Source organism: Notolepis coatsorum (assembly GCF_963971535.1).
Source record: "Notolepis coatsorum genome assembly, chromosome: 5".
Taxonomy (NCBI): domain Eukaryota; kingdom Metazoa; phylum Chordata; class Actinopteri; order Aulopiformes; family Paralepididae; genus Notolepis; species Notolepis coatsorum.
The window spans coordinates 87,070,358-87,085,229 of NC_140169.1; positions in this window are offsets into that span (position 1 = coordinate 87,070,358).

Here is a 14,872-nt window from a genome sequence, read left to right on the forward strand (position 1 = left end):
CATTGATGTTACTCAACAATGCAGGCTTCGACCATTTGTTTGGAGTCACTGGACAAACAACTGAGATATAATAATCCATTTTCCATCCACATCCTAATCCTACGATGTATGAGAAAGGGAAGAAAATCCAATCACTTTTCATGCTTTCATTTCTCTGACCATTTCTGACACTTTTGGTTTTGGACAAATACAATACTAGTATGGGTTCAATATACAATACAAGTATGGGTCCAATATACAATACTAGTATGGGTTCAATATACAATACCAGTATGGGTCCAATATACGTTACCAGTGTGGGTCCAATCAGCGTTTCCGTTAGCCGGTAATTACCGGTATTTGACTGGCAAAATATGTTGAAGTCCGAATATTTAAATATCTCCGGTCATAATGTCCGGTGGAAATAATTCCTCTAAGCACAATTTTATTATTTGAATTGTATTAAAATAGGCTAAAATTAAATAGCCTATGCGATGAACGAAACTGTGATGTATTAGGTTCGGATCATTACATTTGTTTCATTGTGCTTCGCTCTAATAAAGCGCGGATGGCGCCGCTCGGATGTGAATCTTTTTTTTTCTTTTTTTGAGCCTGTCTGGCCACCATAATAACGACAAACAGCTATACGAGCGAGAGAGAGAGATGGCCAAACAAGCTAAACTTAACAAATATTTCATGAAACCAAGCACAAGCAGGTCTAATAATAATGACATTGACAACGAAGATGAGTCTTCTGAAGTCACAGAGACCGCCGATGCTCCCGCGGAAAATAAACAAATGTCGAGCGTTCAGGCGGCGGCCCGAGTGGAAAGTTAAATTCTCCTGGCTGAGGTACGACATTATAGTCTAGTAGTCTAGCGTCTATGATGTACGAGAGATAACATTGATTGAACGTACACAAAGTACACTTTATTGATTGAACCACAAAGAGCATCCCCAGTCTGCTGCTACCGTTGCGAGCCTCGCAGAAGTCCACCTGTTCCAATGCAATGGGGATCTAGTCGCAGGTACAAAACGGATAGGCAGAACGAGACGGGGTGAGTAAGTGTTGAAATTTTTTTATCATAATGCAACTGTTGGTTGACTGCCGTGTCACATAGTAATGCATAGAATTGATTATAACTAAATGTAGGCTATAATGAAATCAACAAACGCATTACGAGCATGTGGCTCGTCCTCTCGCTCTCTGCATGCAAACGAGGCAATGTGATGATCAACTACAGTTTGCTGTGTGTGAAGTTGAACATTATGATATGCGTGACGTGTCTGATACAACGAGGTCAAGCGATGTCGACTCGAGATTCATTTGGGGGTGCGTGCGACAGCTGCTGCAGCGCAAGCCTGCGGGGCGGGAGCTTTATGCTGGTAGCGTATCGCACTAACTTGGGAGGCGAGAGATAGTAATTTGATTCTGCAAATCAATTTCTCATTCTTCGCTTGATGTAATTAATACAAATGTCCAATATAACGGAATTCGTTAGCTCATAAAAATGTGATAACAGACTGCTGTTTAAAACTCTGACCGGAATTTCAGGAATATGTCCGGGGATAGAAATCTTGCAGGACACTCAGACCGGCACGAATATGTTCTAACGGAAACGCTGGGTCCAATATACGTTACCAGTGTGGGTCCAATATACGTTACCAGTGTGGGTACTGGTGCATCCTTAGTAACCCTCCTCTTTGCCGAGGACACTGTGCTATACTGTGAGAGGCAGAACTCTGCCAGCTCCAGTACACATCTATGAAGAAGTCACCCTGCAGGTCTCATAGTCATAACTCAGCCCAGTCCGACAGCTTTAGATCAGCCTCTGGAGCTCTGCTATACATTACCTGTCTAACTCAAATAGCTCTATACATTATCTCCCTGCTTAATTGTCTGCCTGTCTGACTCTGTCTGTCTATGCTAATGCTGTCATTCCAGTCAGGTCTGCATGTAGTGTCTGTCTAGTGCTTGTCTGTCTGTCTATTTGCCTAATACAGTATGTGTGTATCTGCTAACCTGCTAGTCTACATAGCCTATCTTTCTTTATGGCTGATAGCCTGTAGGAGCTTGGTTCTGTCCATCCATCGGTCTGTCTCAAACTCTTCCCGTGAGTCCATTGTGTCTTAGACAACGTTATAGTTATGCATCTGTCTGTCTCCATCTCTGCCTGTCTGTCCATTATGTCTTAGACAGTGCTATAGAGTTATGGGTCTGTCTGTCCATCAGGTCTCAAGATGCTGCTATATAGTTATCTGTCTGTCTGCCTGTCTGTCCATCAGGTCTCAAGATTCTGCTATATAGTCAGGGCTGTACACTGCGAGCCAGGGTTTCCGTTAGAAAAAATTGTTGCCGGTCTCCGTGACCTGCAAGATTTCAATCTACCGGACAAATGAGATTAATTCCGGTCATAGTTTATTGAGCTTTAAAACAATTGATAGGCAGGCTATATAAAGAATGTCATCCTCAAGGCATGTAGATTTATAATATTATTACTTAAAACTAGGCTACTTTTGCGTATACAGTCATTAATATATTCCAAATAAAATAAGTCCCTCGATACTCCGTGCTGCTGCTGACTTGAAATAAAATAGACCGCGTATGTGGGCAGTCGGTCCGACACTAAACAGCAGTCTGTTATAATCACATTTTTATGAGCTAACGAATTCCGTTATATTGGACATTTGTATTAATTATATCAAGCGAAGAACTGAGAAAGCAGAGAGACGGCAACATTATCGTGGTTTGCGTGACGACTCTCTCCACCTCGCAACGACTTATTTGCAAAGAGTATGGCGCTGCAGAGCAGCTGATTCAGTGTTATTGGCTCTTTTCTGGGAACCGCACAGCAGCGCCCCCCACCCAACATTGGCTGAAAATGGCTGAATTGGAGTACTGCTGGAATACTGCATTGTGCTGATAGTGCTCTGGCTCTGCAGCTTCACAAAAGTTCGCACACCCAGCACTAAGCTCTCGCTGACAACGTCGTTGTCATTATTAGAAGCAACGAGGAAACAAATGTAATGATCGTTTCGTTCATCGCATAGGCTATTTAATTTTAGCCTATTTTAATACAATTCAAATAATCAAATTGTGCTTAGACTCAGGGAATTATTTTCACCGGACATTAAGACCTGAGAGAGTAAATATGTCGGACTTCAACAGATTTTGCCGGTCAAATACCGGTAATTACCGGCTAACGGAAACGCTGCTGCGAGCATCTCGTCGCAAATTGCCCCCTAATCTGGCCGGTGCGAGTGGAAAATATCATCTGGGGGCAAGCTTGCGAGTAGTGATTGCAACCCTTCATTCACATTTCACTCCTAAATTAATCCATACAAATTGGATAAAACATTAGCCTACAACCAGGGCATAATGTTGCGGTTGTAATTTCATTAGACAGACCAGCGCGGACCTTTAATAACATGCAATTTGATTGACACGAGCAATGGGCTAACGTTAGCTGCTATCCACGGTACCATTAGGATTATGCTAAGCTAACTAGCGTTAGCTGCTGCTAACCCTGGACACCAGTCAAAGCGGTCTCCACAACACTAGTTCCATTCGGGAGGAAAGGGGGTGGGTTATATTGACAACGCTTGACAACAGAAGTTTAAACATAACTTCATATTTATTGGTTATTCGTTTCTGTTACTGTATATCATCCACTTTCCATCTCCGTCTGTTAAACGCTTCCTGTTTACATTCGAGTGTGACGTCATCACCTACGGCAGCTTAGACGATCAAACGCGAACCTAGAACAAAACCCGGGGGGGGGGGGGCTGGCTCTCTCATTCGTTCTCGCCCCCTCTCTCTCTCTCTCTCTCTCTCTCTCTCGCTCTGATTGATTGAAAACTTTATTAACAGATTGCAGAATGGGTACAATACAGTACAGCTCTCTCTACATTCAATGATTTAAAGTAGCCAAACGTTACAGACAGTATAAATACTAACTGGATAGTTGATGATATAAACATTTAATTTCATTATCTGAAATATTCTAAAATCATTAAGTCTGCTATAAGCCATTATCCCTTTGTGTGTGTGATTATTATTTTCTCACAGTAGTGTGTGTGTATATATATATATGTGTGTGTGTGTTTGGCTAAAGTGGATAGAAAACACAGTACTGTGCAAAAAAAAAGGCACCCAAAAGTTTATATAAATGGTCTTAGATGTAAATACATTTTTTATTAGTGTGTCAGTAGACTACTCTTAGTACATTTTCATTAAATTATTTTTTAAAGCATCTTCATGGTTTAATAATGCAAACATATGTTGCAGGGACTTATTATAATCATCATATTGGCGTGACTGTATGCATCAAAGGGTTAAATCAAGCATTTTTAAGTGCTTTAGAGGAAATGTCAAAATATTGCGATATATATCGTGTATCGTGATATGGCCAAAAAATATCGCGATATCATTTAGAGGCCATATCGCCCAGCCCTACTATAATGGTAAAATAGTTATTTAAATATTTGCCCCTAAAAAATATTCTTTGCCCCTAAATTTCTCATTTAGGGGCAAGTGTGCCCCTAGTGAAAAAGCTTAGCGGACAGCCCTGATAGTTATCTGTCTGTCTGTCTGTCTGTCCACCAGGTCTCAAGATGCTGCTATAGAGTTATCTGTCTGTCTGTCTGTCTGTCTGTCCACCAGGTCTCAAGATGCTGCTATAGAGTTATGTGTCCGTCTGTCTGTCTGTCCATCAGGTCTCAAGATGCTGCTATATAGTTATCTGTCTGTCTGCCTGTCTGTCCATCAGGTCTCAAGATGCTGCTATATAGTTATATGTCTGTCTGTCTGTCTGTCTGTCCATCAGATCTCAAGATGCTGCTATAGAGTTATGTGTCTGTCTATCTGCCTGTCTACCAGGTTCAAGATGCTGCTATAGAGTTATGTGTCTGTCTGTCTGTCCATCAGGTCTCCAGACGGTGCTATAGAGTTATGTGTGTCTCTGAGGGGTGAAGCAGTCTGGTACATCACGTCTAGCTGTGAGTTCTATCACAGTTCACGGAGAGCCTCTAGTCTTTCTGTTCAACCAACTACTGGTCAGCAGCCCATACTCACACCACGTAATGGTTCTGCTTGTCTGTTAGGCTTGGGCGGTATGACGGTATTACAATATACCGGGGTATTTAGAAATACCGACGGTATTGAAAATCAATACCGTCCGTCACCGTCAAAATCACAGATGCGCTTCAGCTTCTATTACAGTGAAACTGAGTTTTGAGTGTAGTGCACACACTGAATGTAGTGCACACACGCGCCAGCAGAGGGCGAGACCAGTCTAGTGGAGCGAGTGGGTCACAACGGTGTTCACGTTTTACGGTAATGTTGCGACAGTGCTGTGAAAATACCGTAAAGCGTTGTGACGAGAGTCGATGTGTGTTGTTGTGGAGTGGTGCGCTGGTGGAGCAAGCAAATACTCTGTCTCTTATTATATGTGAACTAAAGAGTACAAGGTTTACACAACAGCCCATTTTTTGCGTGCATTTTAGCTTTGGGAATAGACGCTCCGTTAGCATAGCTTAGCTTCATCACTGGAAGTGAGGCAGGACAGTAGCCTTACAGTGTATTGCAAGATCTGACATTGACCAAATTTGATATGCATGACCTTGGTGGGCTCTAGGTCAACTCCTGAAAAGGGGGTCAATGTCAGACTTTGCAATCAAAAGTTAGGGGGCTAATAACCCTTGCCATAATTTCAGTGCGCCCCCTAACTTTTGATTGCAAGGTCTGACATTGACCCTAGTGATGCACGATATATCGGCCGCCGATATAATATCGGCCGATATGGCCGTTTTTTTACACATCGGTATCGGTCCGATATCAAGATAGGGCCGATATTAATTTAAAAAAAAAAAAAAACTTTTTTTTTAATATTTTTTTTCTTCTTTTTACATGTTTTGGCCTTAAATAGTTTCAAAATATCAGTCATTTCTGAAAATAAGTTACAAAAGTAAAAAAAATTATGCGTTTTGGAAAATAGCTCTTTATTTGATTATCATAAAAAAGTGTTTTCTATACAGAGATATCGACATCGGTAAATATCGGTATCGGCCAGAACAGCAATATTAATATCGGTTATCGGTATCGGCCACAATTTTCACATCGGTGCATCACTAATTTGACCCCCTTTTCAGGAGTTGACCTAGAGCCCACCAAGGTCATGCATATCAAATTTGGTCAATGTCAGACCTTGCAATACACTGTAAGGCGCTGTAAGGCTACTGTCCTGCCTCACTTCCAGTGATGAAGCTAAGCTATGCTAACGGAGCGTCTATTCCCAAAGCTAAAATACACGCACAGAGACAAAAAAGGTATGTATCTTCTTGTCTAACTCCAGGGAAGATGTTAAATAAGCTAATTTCCCAAAATGTTGGAGTTCCCCTTTAAATAAGCTAATTTCCCAAAATGTTGGAGTTCCCCTTTAACGAATCAAATAGTCTGCCAAGGCTAGATGCTAACGCAGTAACGCTAACGGTGCGGGCTTCTGACTACCAATCTGAGAGCTGACGATGATTTGTTTACTTGGTAACACGCGTTGCCACCCCCCCCCCCCCCCCGCTGATGAAAATGAAAGTCATACCGTCAAATACCGTACACCGGGGTATGATGTGATAAAGGTATAACGGTGTGAAAAAAAGGATACCGCCCAAGCCTATTGTCTGTTCTATTCTACTCTTTTCTATTCTATTGAGTTCAGTTCTACAACTGGGCCCACAGAAGCAAATCCTCTGAGTCTCAAGAGCCATTTACAGTAAAGTTTTCTTCTTAACAGGTCAGGAAGTAACACATTCACGACGTCACTTGATCACGCCAGGCGTGATTGGTGACTTTTAAAAAAAAACATTCTAACGCGTCATAATAATAATAATCCATGATCACAATTAGAATGATTACACCTATAATGAGCAGATTAACTACAGTTTATATTGACATGCGGTGCAAATAGACAATTAAAACTAGGGATGCACGATAATTATCGGGCCGATATCAGCAATTACGACGTCATCCCGATAAACCCGATAACGTTATTGATAGCTCCGATAATATATAATAAATTTTTTGGTTAAAAGAAATCCGGTGTGGGTGGATTTGGATGAAGGGCGCTTGTTTTTATTATAGCCTCCTCCCGTTTTGCCAGTACTGTGGTACGACTGACAGCGTGTGGTTTAGGAACAGGGAGTTTTTCACAAATCCAGCGCTCCCTTTCTTGGCTGTGACGAGGGATGGGTACCTTTCACATTTGAATCGATACCGGTACCCAACGGTACCTTTTTTCGGTACTTTAGTCTCAAGAAATTTAATTTACCTACCTCAGCCGTAAAAAAAAAATCCAAACTTCAAATAACTACAATTTAGACAGTTTTCGGCTTGTCATTGCTCCGACTGCTTTGTTGTTGAATCAAGTCAAATCCTAGGTAAGCCTGTATTGTGCGTGTGAACGTTGACATGAAAAGAAAAAAGTAAAAAAAAATAAAGTTAAAAAAAAATTAATACATTTTTTTTTTTTTTTTTTTTTTTATCGGTTTCTCACTTGATTCGATACTCGGTAGTACCGACGTGTTTCGGTTCGGTACCTCAAAAGTACCGAATTCGGTACCCATCCCTACGTAGTCACGTTACATTCGGAGGCAGACAGTCGATCTGCCAATTACGTCCCACCGCTTGCACCCACCTCTTCTTCTTACCACCAATCAGAAGCTCTTGTTCGTTTATTTACCTCCGGATTGTCGGCCATTATTCTACTCGGAGCTCAGGCTAATAACGTTAGCTCCCCGCCAGCCACATTGACAAGTACCAGCGCTTATACATTACTGGCAAATGTCTTGTTGCACTTGTGGCAACGAGCGTTGTCAGCATCGACTTTAGTAAAATAGACCCAGACTTTTGAACGTTTCGTTCTGTCCGCCATGATGAGAGCAGAGCTGTCTGTACTCGGCAGCACCCGTGTGTGTGTGTGTGTGTGTGTGTGTGTGTGAGCTAGGCCTGCCGCGATAAGCAATAAATCGATTAATTGCTGCGATAATTAAAATGAATGCAATGATTTTGACGGGCGCGATTAATTGCTATTTGCGCGTTTGTTTTAATGAGGCGGAACCAGTGCCGCTTGTCAGTCACTGTCCGTGTTGGGAGGCGGGTCGCTGACGTTACTAGAGTACAGCACGGGAGCCCCGTGGGGCAACGCCACAGCTTAACTACATTTCTCAATAGTGTGGCTCCTTTTAACCAAGTAGCATTATTTGTAGTGTAACGTTAGCTATTTTTAGACCCAAGTAGTTACTCGCTACTGCCCGGAGAAACTGGACTGCTAAATAAAGATGAAAGATAGAGCTTTGATTCTCATTCCATGCTAACAACATTAGCTAACAAACGAAATACAACGTATAGCATAGCTACAAGTACAACACAGAATAACGTTAATACAATTACATGCATCATTGTTTACAATGAACGGGTGGGGCTGGTCAAAGGACTGGACACGGGGACAAGTTAAACATGAATTAATTTATTATAACACTCCGGTAGTTTCGAGTCGTGCTGCAGTGCCTACGCACCACAGCTATTCTATTATATACTGCTTTGACGCTTCCTCCTCATCGTTGATTGCCTGTAGTAGCTGCATCTAACGTTAGTAGCTAACGTTAAAACTAACCTAAAGTTAGTTGTTCACCAACAATCTCAACATTTGTTATTAGCTCAAAAACAACCGGACGAGACATGTTGTCGGCTCATATGTTCTGCTTAGGATAATGAATCGCAACAATACTTCCGGTCCGGTCGGTGGGCTTCAAAATAAAAGTCTAAAACCGGAAAAGACGGAGCGGTGGGCTTCAAAATAAAAGTTTTGGGAAATAAATTTCTCAAAAAAAATTCTCTAACCGGTCGCAATAATATCGCTTATCGCGATATTTTCGGGGGCAATTAATCGCCCAGCAAAATGTGTTATCGTGGCAGGCCTAGTGTGAGCACAGCCCGCTCCTCGCGCAGGCAGAGACACAGAGGCAGGAGAGATATAGAAAACGGCCAATTTGCCGATTAGTTTGCGACGTTTAAATTCCTCAAAAAAAAACTCCATAATTTCTCGAGTACCGATAGCAGTACCGATGACGTCGGAGCTTATAAATACTAAAAAAAACTAAAAACAGAAGGTTAACCCTTTCACTACCACACTACAGACGGTTAACCATCTGTAGTGTGGTAGTGAAAGGGTTACCCTTCTGTAGTGTGGTAGTGAAAGGGTTAAGGTAGAGCACTGCTATGCATCATGGGGGACCAGCTCCACACTGAGTGCAGGTGGTTCAGGTTCAAATAAAATGAATGAGAGGAAGACCTGTGGGAGAGAGAGAGAGAGAGAGAGCTGTGTAATCTCATTTGGTGTTAATCTCTCTCTGCCACGACGTTAACACGTATGCATACTGATAAGGGAGTGGACAGCAGCCAGCACCCACTGAGCAGCACTAGTGCATAGACTGGGATGAGAACCGCTGACAGACAGACAGACACTGATCTAGAGTCTAGACTAGAGCATACACTCGGTGCAGAACCCACACACACACACACACACACACTGATCTATATCATACACTCGGTTCAGAACCCACACACACACTGATCTATATCATAGACTCGGTTCAGAACCCACACACACACACTGATCTATATCATAGACTCGGTTCAGAACCCTATACACACACTGATCCACAACCTACACTGGGGTCAGTCAGAACCCATACACACACACCAATCTAGAGTATAGATCAGAACACACATACACACTGATCTGCAGCATACACTGGGCCAGGGTCAAAACCCATACACACACACTGATCTACATCATACACCAGAACCCATACACGTTGTGTACCACAGATACATATCCTAAAACTGATATAATAACAAATTAGCCTTTAGCTAGATTACCATATCAGTCTTGCATGCATACTGTTTCCTCTGGGTGTGGGTCTTGCCTGCCAAGGCCTTTCACCACCACAGTTAATCTGAAACTACATGTACAATACCACAGACACAAGTAACAGTCCAGGAGAAATATCACCTGTGTTGGGTTAGGCTATATTGCAAACAAGTACATGTTTTAATAATGGAACCGCTAACCCTGGCAGTGTTAAGTGCCTTGCTCTACCCACTGAGCTACACAGGGAATGGAACCCCTAACCCTGGCAGTGTTAAGTGCCTTGCTCTACCCACTGAGCTACACAGGGAATAGAACCCCTAACCCTGGCAGTGTTAGTGCCTTGCTCTACCCACTGAGCTACACCGGGAATGGAACCGCTAACCCTGGCAGTGTTAAGTGCCTTGCTCTACCCACTGAGCTACACCGGGAATGGAACCGCTAACCCTGGCAGTGTTAAGTGCCTTGCTCTACCCACTGAGCTACACAGGGAATGGAACCGCTAACCCTGGCAGTGTTAAGTGCCTTGCTCTACCCACTGAGCTACACCGGGAATGGAACCCCTAACCCTGGCAGTGTTAAGTGCCTTGCTCTACCCACTGAGTAGCCCCTTTCGTGACTTTCGGTTTGCAAGCCTGGGGCTTTTGTGACCGCAGTCACTTATTTTCTCATCGCGATCATCCAGCAAAGAAACAACCAAGCGTGATCGCGGGGCTCGGAGTGTGTCAAAAACATATCAGATCTGAATTTCAAAGATACCCAGCGTACAATATGGGTTTAACACAGCTTCACGATGGGGTCTGGAAGCTCGGAGTTGCTGATAAACATTTTAAATCATTTTCATAAAACGAGTGTACTCACAGAGCGAACCTTGGCAAAATGGCTGGTGCGTCCAGCGATCACTGCGCTCCCTATCGGTACCTGTTGGTCATTACCTATAGGCCATTACAGGGTAGAATCTGCTGAGCGCGTCTCCTGTGTATTGTTGTAATGACCAACAGGGACCGATAGGGAGCGCAGTGATCGCTGGACGCACCAGCCATTTTGCCAAGGTTCGCTCTGCGAGTACACTCGTTTTATGAAAATGATTTAAAATGTTTATCAGCAACTCCGAGCTTCCAGACCCCATCGTGAAGCTGTGTTAAACCCATATTGTACGCTGGGTATCTTTGAAATTCAGATCTGATATGTTTTTGACACACTCCGAGCCCCGCGATCACGCTTGGTTGTTTCTTTGCTGGATGATCGCGATGAGAAAATAAGTGACTGCGGTCACAAAAGCCCCAGGCTTGCAAACCGAAAGTCACGAAAGGGGCTACCCACTAAGCTACACCGGGAATGGAACCGCTAACCCTGGCCAGTGTTAAGTGCCTTGCTCTACCCACTGAGCTACACAGGGAATGGAACCCATAACTATACTATTATTGATATAACTTGTACGTCGCTTTGGATAAAAGCAGCAGCTAAATTACTCAACGTCAATGTATTACAGTTTTGTTGAAGTTATACAAATATGGAGAGAGAGAGGGAATTGGATCTTATTCTAAGCGGGGTTATGCAATAAAACATAAATTATGTATCACTTTGAAAGCAGGAGCCTCACTCAGCGCCCCCCCCCCCCCCCCCCCCCCCCCCCTCACTCGGAAAATTACACTGCAGTTCCACTTTCCTGATTCAGCGTTTACTGTACTGTAGCGTTCATTATTCATGTCAGATGAAGCAGGTATAGTTTAGCAAACCTTGCTGCTGAATCGGCGGGTTCTCTTTCCACTTCATCGTGTATTGTATTGTATGCATCTGTGGTGGTGAACTTGACTGACAGCAGGACAGACAGACAACAAGGGGGTCTGTTACATCTCTACCAGTCATCCCAGTTCATGACAACATCCCCAACACTGACATTAACATTCTGAATAAAATATACAACTATCACGTTGTTGTTGTTGTTATGACAACAGGCCTCCGCGTCGGATGATCGGTAGAGATTTAAAATATCCCTAGAATGAATGTTGGAAAATCGTTAATCCGTCTTATGTAACACATCTCTTCACAATGACATAATAATAATATCTGATCTGATAGAGGGGAACCATCATGATCTGTGTAACTGTTGTCGCCCCAGATGAAGTGTAAATACTGTAGTTGAGCACAATCCGCCTTCTGTTACCGTTATGTTGTGGACAATATAGAGACCAACCGATTCCGACAATACCGTTGAGAGGGTTAATATTAATAACAATACTTAAGAAGAAAACCTTACCCGTTTTGTAAGATTCATATCCATCCTCAAAATCGCTTCTGCCCCACATCGTCGTGGCTATAATGTCGTGCGCTATTATTATTATAAAAAATAAAATAAAAAGTCCGAGAGAAGAGAGGACACACACACACACAAAAAGTCAAAACGTGATCTCACAAAGATGGAGAGAATTCCTCAATAAAGCAGGCGATCGGTACGGATTCACGGCCATGGCTCGAACCGCACCGGGTCCCGTCTCATTATTATTATTATCGCACAAAGAAAGCCTGGAAATTATTTCCTGTTTTCAAAAGCGTCCTCCTCCTCTGTCCCCCGAACACGCTCCATAAATTCGGTTGTGATGTGAACGTGTAGCCGCTGCTGTGCGGTTGTCTTGTGGACTGACTCGGTGGCGCGGATGTGTTCTCACACACAATGTGCTCCGGGCCCACTGTGGCAATAGGGTATATCTGCAGAGCCACGAAAACCGCCTCAAACCTAGTCCAAGCCACGAAGCCCCGCCCAGACGTTGGGCTTGCGGCTCTGCAGATAGACCCTACTCCCACTGTGGGGCTAGGGCCCGCCCCTTCTCTCCGTACCGCAGTTCTACTGCCACCTTGAACTGCAGTCAAGTGGAACAAGTGACCGTTTTTTGTGTGTCAAGGAGGTCGCTGAAATAACAGTGGAGTTCAATTATATTTAATTTGATTAGGCTTACATTTACATTTAGTCGTTTATCCAAAATGACTTGCAAACAAGTCAGCAGGAAGGCTACAACTCGAACTGCAAAAAAGAATTTCAACTGCAAAAAAGAATTTCATCAATGACAAAACTGAGGAAAACAAAAACAAACCACGTGAACTTTGGAAATTACTCAATAATCAACTAGGATGCAGTAAAAAACTTAAAACCAGATTCTCAAACATAAACATAAAAACGGACAACACGCTCATCACAGACAAGCTGGATGTAGCCAATTACTTAAACATTTTCTTCACAAACATAGCCACAACACTGGTAAACAAACTACCCTCCCACTCAGGGCTTTATGGGGTAGAACACATAGTAGCTTACTACAAAAACCTAGGGGTCCGCAAGGACGACTTCAAGCTGGAAATGGTAACAACAGATGAGGTACTCAATAAACTGAGCGCCCTCCAACCTAACAAGGCCACTGGCCATGACAACATCCCCTCCAAATTCCTCAGAGACTCAGCAGCCGCCATCACCCCAATCATCACACACATAATAAACCTCTCCATAAAACAGGGACACGTCCCCAAGGACTTCAAAATTGCGAGGGTGACCCCTCTGCACAAAAAGGGCAGCAAATTAGACCCAGGCAACTACCGCCCTGTTTCTATTCTCACCTCCATCTCGAAAGTCATGGAAAAAATAGTCTACGAACAGGTCGAAAAGTACCTAGCGGAAAAAAATCTAATCTACGAATTCCAATCTGGCTTCAGAACATCCCACTCCACTGACACATGCCTTCTCTATTTGAATGACCACATCAAACAAGAGGTGGACGCAGGCAAATACTGCGGCATGGTCATGCTGGACCTACAAAAGGCCTTTGACACGGTCAATCACTCCATTCTGATTGACAAGCTAAAAGCAATTGGTTTTGATAGTCTATCAGTGAGCTGGATGCAATCCTACCTTGAGGGGAGGGAACAGATGGTGGAGGTAAACGGTACCCTATCCCCCCCCCTCACAGTGAGCTGTGGTGTTCCACAAGGAAGCATACTAGGACCGCTACTGTTCCTAATTTATGCAAATGACATGTCGTCAGCTTGTGACTGCAACTTGTTCCTGTTTGCGGACGACTCAGCCCTGCTGGTCTCTGACAAGAACAAGTTACAGGTTGAAAAAACCCTCAGCTCGGAACTAGGCAGAATCTGCATATGGCTCGCTGATAACAAACTATCATTACACATGGGCAAAACAGAGTCCATTCTCTTCGGGTCAAATAACAAACTCAGCAAGACCGACGGCTTCTCAGTTACAGTGGGTGACAATATTGTCACAAGGAAAGATGAAATTACCTACCTGGGTTCCATCCTAGAGGCTAATCTCTCCTGTGACAAAATGGCATCCAATGTAATAAAAAAAGTCAACCAACGAACTCGATTCTTGTACCGGATCTCCTCTCTGGTAAACAAGAACACCCTGAAGACTCTGGCAGGAGCACTCATTCAGGGGTACTACGACTATGCTTGCACCTCATGGTACCAAAGCACCTCAAAGGCGCTAAAAACAAAATTACAAACATCTCAAAACAAACTGGTCAGACTACTGCTTGACCTTACTCCTAGAACCCACCTCACCCCTGCCCACTTTGACAACCTAGGATGGCTTAGAGTAGACGACAGAGTACAACAACTTGCAATGGGCCTGGTCTACAAGATACACTACACGACCAAGGTACCCATGTACATGTCAAAATACTTCCCAAAGGTCAGTGAATACCACGATCACAACACCAGAGGGAGCTCCACAAATCATGTTAAACCCAGATTCGGCTCAAATAAGGGACTAAACACGTTTAGAAATTATGCCACATCAATGTGGAACGCCCTACCCAAAGCTGTAAAGGAATGTGGATCACTACCCACTTTCAAAACCTCTCTCAAGGGACACCTACGGGAGACTGCAATTCAACACTGGCCCCTGTAAATATCCTAACCCAACCCCCTCCAATGTACAGTCATTTACCTAGTATGGTTTT